Raw genomic sequence first — 6,596 nt, 5'->3', positions numbered from 1 at the left:
ATTGAGGAGGATGAGAGACCCACGTTATAGGTGCGGAACACACGAAGACCATAAATTCTGTTTCAAAAATCGTTGAAGACTAATTATTTTAACCTAAAGCATTTAATAAAGACATTTATAGTACAATATTATGGGGAATGGGAATGAGAGGGCTACTTACACACTGTTGAGAAGGGACCACAGCAGTGATTGTATGAGGCATGAGTTCAGAGGCTTGACTTCAGTGCAGGACAGGATTTGACTGGGAAGACAAAAAAAACAATAACACAACACACTACACACTACACAGTTAGACAAAAGAGGTAAGAATGAGTTAGTCCAAGCAATGAGTAAAATCATTGATGTGTAATAATGTAATTGTGTTTGTGATTGAGTCTACATACAGTAATGAGATAACACATTGATAGGGGTACTCACAGTGCTTGGAGGAAACATTCAATGTGCCAGTGGATGAGCGGGCACATGAGACGTGGCTTCAGTTCATGAAAACCCTGTCAAATTGCAGCAACCTTATACTTGTTAAAATTAATTATATTTAAACTAGATTAGGGGGGGGATTTCCTCTACCCAGAGACAGCAACAACAACTGATAGACAATAGAACTCACAAGGCTGAGCTTGCTTTATGCATGTTTGCGTCATACAGTTCTATACAACTGTAGGCCTTATAAAAAAAAATGTACTCACATCTGTCATCAATATTATGTTGATAACTTCCAGTTAATAATTTTGGATTGAAAACATATAGGCAGCCTAGCCCACCCAATTTTGTATATATACCAAATTGTCACATTCACACTTTCTCCTGACACACAAATGGACTATAAATACATAACGTTACCAATTAGTTTACCCTGACCAAATGGATGCATCTGTTCTGTATGCATCTGCTCTTATTAGTAGCCTACAGTTGATCAGATGGAAAATTTCTCTCGTTTTCATCCCATATAGCATGTCAGATTTCTCATGTTTAGGTGTAGCCTAGGCTGCTGTAACATTTATGTAATGAGTTGTTGCTTGTGTCTGTCCAGGGTGATTATGTGTTATCATCTTCGCTAAATAAATACAGGAGGAAAGTGGAAAGTCTACTTGAGCGAGCGCGAAATAAATTGAGCCCTCTCCTGTACTCCCTGTTCACCCACGACTGCGTGGCCACGCACGCCTCCAACTCAATCATCAAGTTTGCGGGCGACACAACAGTGGTAGGCTTGATCACCAACAACAACGAGACGGCCTACAGGGAGGAGGTGAGGGCCCTCGGAGTGTGGTGTCAGGAAAATAACCTCACACACAACGTCAACAAAACTAAGGAGATGATTGTGGACTTCAGGAAACAGCAGAGGGAACACCCCCCTATCCACATCGATGGGACAGTAGTGGAGAGGGTAGTAAGTTTTAAGTTCCTCGGCATACACATCACAGACAAACTGAATTGGTCCACTCACACAGACAGCATCGTGAAGAAGGCGCAGCAGCGCCTCTTCAACCTCAGGAGGCTGAAGAAATTTGTCTTGTCACCAAAAGCACTCACAAACTTCTACAGATGCACAATCGAGAGCATCCTGGCGGGCTGTATCACCGCCTGGTACGGCAACTGCTCCGCCCACAACCGTAAGGCTCTCCAGAGGGTAGTGAGGTCTGCACAACGCATCACCGGGGGCAAACTACCTGCCCTCCAGGACACCTACACCACCCGATGTTACAGGAAGGCCATAAAGATCATCAAGGACAACAACCACCCGAGCCACTGCCTGTTCACCCCGCTATCATCCAGAAGGCGAGGTCAGTACAGGTGCATCAAAGCTGGGACCGAGAGACTGAAAAACAGCTTCTATCTCAAGGCCATCAGACTGTTAAACAGCCACCACGAACATTGAGTGGCTGCTGCCAACACACTGACTCAACTCCAGCCACTTTAATAATGGGAATTGATGGGAAATTATGTAAAATATATCACTAGCCACTTTAAACAATGCTACCTAATATAATGTTTACATACCCTACATTATTCATCTCATATGTATACATATATACTGTACTCTATATCATCTACTGCATCCTTATGTAATACATGTATCACTAACCACTTTAACTATGCCACTTTGTTTACATACTCATCTCATATGTATATACTGTACTCGATACCATCTACTGTATCTTGCCTATGCTGCTCTGTACCATCACGCATTCATATATCTTTATGTACATATTCTTTATCCCCTTACACTGTGTATAAGACAGTAGTTTTTTTTTGGAATTGTTAGTTAGATTACTTGTTGGTTATTACTGCATTGTCGGAACTAGAAGCACAAGCATTTCGCTACACTCGCATTAACATCTGCTAACCATGTGTATGTGACAAATAAAATTTGATTTGATTTGATTTGAGCTACGAAGCAGCTCTCCAAACATACTCCCAGCAGAACCCAAAAAATTCAACCTTTGTTTCCCAGACAATGACCGGCCCGTCATGGGATCCTCAACGGTTCTCTAACCTCCCAGAAACCAGGGCAAAATCAAGCCTCCCAGAAAGTATAGACCAATCGATGCTTTCTAAAATATTATCCCGCTCATCCCTCACCCCTACAAAACGCACCAATCCCCACTGTGGTCAAGTTAGTATCAGGACGGCTATAGGTCACCCACAACTGACCAATGATTGGTGCCATTGAGTCGACTAACTCTATGATCAATCCTCCACTGACTCAGCCCTGTTTACGCTTCCAAGGTGCCCCCCTCACACAGGAGTACACACTCAGAGCCTACGTAACAGAGGCTTTTCTTAAAAACTTGACTTTGCGTGTTTTGCTCACCTCTTCCTTTAAAAAAAAATAAGTTTGGGATGTAGTATCCACTCGGCTCGCTGTCTTTCTGATCATGGGTGGGTCCATCTGCTCCATTCCCGAAGTGCAATCTCCCTGAGATCCCAAGTTTGAGGGATCCCTCGTGCACAATTTACCCAGGTCGTCAGGAGCGGTCACCAAGTGAAGATTCACATCCCCATCGCCAAATGTGGTAGTTAATTTCTTTACTATCAAATGAGGAGAGACAAAGACAGATGTATTGAATGGGTCACAATGGTAAGATTTGTATGAAAGATACTTATAATTCACAGCAGACAGTATCTGCTGTAAAAACTATTCTCATTGTGTAGAAACCAGGGTCTGGCCCCGAGCCATCTCTCCCTGGTACCTCATAGAACAGAAACATTAACTCATATTCTGGAATGTAGTATTGCCCAAAGACATCATAAATCTTCTGTCAGTGTTAAATCTCCCAGAGGCCCACTTTCAGTTCACACAGACACAATAGAGTTGTAAGAACCCTCTATTATGTTGCATAAAACAACCATTTGATGCAATAAAAGTATTATTACATAATCTTGTCATTTCTCTCACAGTACCCAGAGGAGGACAGACGCTAGCTGTCCTCCGGCTACTCCATGGTGCTACCTCAGAGAGTGCTGTTGAAGTTTCTATAAATCTTCATTGCAAAACCGTGTATTTTAATCAATTATTTGGTGACATATTAATATATTTAGTATAGTTTTAATCTAAAAAGGATAACCTTTTTAATGTTTCACTATTTTTATTTGTTTGAAATTTCACTGTGGATGATGGTCCTCCCCTTCCTCCTCTGAGGAGCCTCCACTGGTATATGTTGTCTAACTGGTTAGTGTAACGCTTGTCGTCTGGGGAAGGAGAGGAGGACCAAGGTGCAGCGTGGTAAGTGTTCATATTTTAAATATTTTAATGAACACTGAAAACAAAACAATAAACAACCAACGAACAGTCCTGTAAGGGGCAACACAACACTAAACAGAACACAATGGAAAACAGGCTCCCTAAATATGGTTCTCAATCAGGGACAATGATTGACAGCTGCCTCTGATTGAGAACCATACCAGGCCAAATACAGAAATAGAATATCAAAGACAAACTAACATAGACAACCCACCCAACTCACGCCCTGACCATACTAAAACAAAAGACAAAACAAAGGAACTAAGGTCAGAACGTGACAGTTAGATATTACTTGTTAGATATTACTGCACGGTCGGAGCTAGAAGCGCAAGCATTTCACTACACGCGCAATAACATCTGCTAATCATGTATATGTGACCAATAAAATTTGATTTGGACGAATATAGCCCAAAACTATTGTACTTGTTTAAATCAAAAGGAGGAGCTGTAAAGGCAGACATGCAGAAAATCCTTGAAGTTTTGTACGGGGTATGCACAGTAACACCTTTACAATAGTATATAGGTTATACTGTATGTTTTTGTTTCCAGTATTAAATGCAATTATTTGTATATCATATTACAGTGCAACACCATCCAGGAAAGAAGAGACAGTGTGATCCGTGGCCTGATCATATACCTCAGCGAGGGGGTTGAAGACCTTATCACAGAATACAAGGTAAAGGTTTTTATTTTTGTATCCTTATTTATCTCTAAATGCAGTATCTTCCTTTCTTTCCCTCTCTCTCCTCTGAAGTTGCACAGTTAATCTAGTAGCCTAGTCTGTTGTTTCTTAATTATTTCACTCAGGATGCTGACTATGCCATGATTCGAGAGAACCTCGTTCAGCATGTGATGGTGTTCACTGTGAAGCATCTGGACCAGAATATAGAGCATGGGATCTGCACCAGAATATAGAGCATGGGATCTGCACCAGAATATAGAGCATGGGTTCTGCATCGAAGGAGCAGAGGCCCTGGCTGGTATTCCTAGTCTTACACAGTCATGTACGTTGCTTATGGGCCTCATCTATAGCTTAAATCTAAGGTACCCCAAAGAACGGAAATATACCTTTGAGGTGATCCAAAAAGTATTCTTGGAACTTGATGATCTCAGGACCTCTCCACGGGTCGAGCTCTAAAGATGAAGTTACTTGTTTTCAGAGATATCTAAAGATATCTATGAGAACTCTCAAAGGGCCACTCAAACTGTGGTCTAAACCCTACTCAGTAAGCTGAAAAGCTAGTTGCTAAGTGGTATAGGAGCTACAGTTTACATGATGCTCTTTGTCAGGTGAAGTCATAAGAGACATTGTCTATTCCTGTTTAAAAAACAGCTTTGTTTAAAAATGGACTCCATATGCACTAGCGGATATCTGAGATTATTTGTCAGGTACAAACTATCTGGATGTAACTTTACCTAAGGAGGCAAGGTGGAGTTATACCCAGAATGCTTATACCTATCAAAATAATATGTCCAATAAGGGCTTCACTAGTGCATATGGAGTCAGGTTTAAGGGACAATTTTGCATATATTTTGTAACAATATGTACAATGTATGTTTTGAAACGCCATTTTTCGATTAATCTAAAACAGTTTGAATGAGGTTGTATTTGAGCTAAAATTCATTTTGTGCTTTGTGTAAAGTCTATTAAGACAAATCGTTAATTTACGTTTCTGTTGAAATACCACTTTGTTGTTAAGGGGCACACAGACCACCAGAGAATTCTTGCCAAACTGTACAAGATGTGAGGTCAAAGTGCTAATCCCAAACTATCACCTAAACCTTATGCAGTTGTGAAGATCTGAAATGATGTGTAGTCAGGTTCAAGCTATCTGGACGTAACTTTACCTAAGGGGGGGGGCAAGGTGTAGTTATACCCAGAATGCTTACAGATGACACAATAATGAGATATCCACAAATGCCTAAGGAGTAGGTTTTAAGGGGCAATTTGAGATTCAAGAAGAAATTATAACATTACATTTATTCAAAATCAAGGTGTTGAAGTTTGAATTTAAACACTGTTGTTTCTTTTTGCATATTCCCTTGTATAGAAATAATATTTTTTGTAAATTATCCCAAGTATATTGAAGTAACTATTTGCATCAGTTTTTTTAATTATAGTTGTGAGTATATATTTGAGTAGAAGGAAACCAATTTAAATACATTTGGCTAACTTGAGTACCATACGTAACTGAGCAAAAACATTTATAGATAAATCATAGAATATAAATTACGATACTGAGTCAATTTAGCAAATTAAACTTACAATATTAGTTATGTAACTGATTACATTAAGTATATCAAACTTATAACATTAGTTCTGGGACTTGAAGAACTTAAGTAGATCAAAAAAAGAAAACATTCTGAACATGTCACGACTTCCGCCGAAGTCGGTTACTCTCCTTGTTCGGGCAGCGTTCGGCGGTTGACGTCACCGGCCTTCTAGCCATCGCCGATCCACTTTTCATTTTCCATTTGCTCTGTCCTTGTCTTACACACCTGGTTTCAATCCCCCAATTTCTTGTTCATTATTTACCCTCTGTTCCCCCATGTTTGTTTGTGAGTGATTGTTTATTGTATTGCGGTCCGTTATTGTGGCCTTGGATTTATTTGACTTGTATTGTGATTATTATTGAGTAAAATTACGTACATTACTCATATCTGCTGTCCTGCGCCTGACTCATCTTCACCAGCTACACACAGACGCATTACAGAACCTGATAAAATTAAGTTGAATGAAAGGAATTTTTGAGATCCAGTTAGTTGTTTGCATTTAATATATTTGAGTTTGTAGTACACTAAAAGCGAAGTATATTATACTTAAAAGATCCTCCTTGTTGGATTTACTTAAAGA

This window comes from Oncorhynchus tshawytscha, linkage group LG06 (genome assembly GCF_018296145.1).
Source record: "Oncorhynchus tshawytscha isolate Ot180627B linkage group LG06, Otsh_v2.0, whole genome shotgun sequence".
In the NCBI taxonomy this organism is placed as follows: Eukaryota; Metazoa; Chordata; class Actinopteri; order Salmoniformes; family Salmonidae; genus Oncorhynchus; species Oncorhynchus tshawytscha.
Note: the sequence above shows the minus strand (reverse complement) of the source record.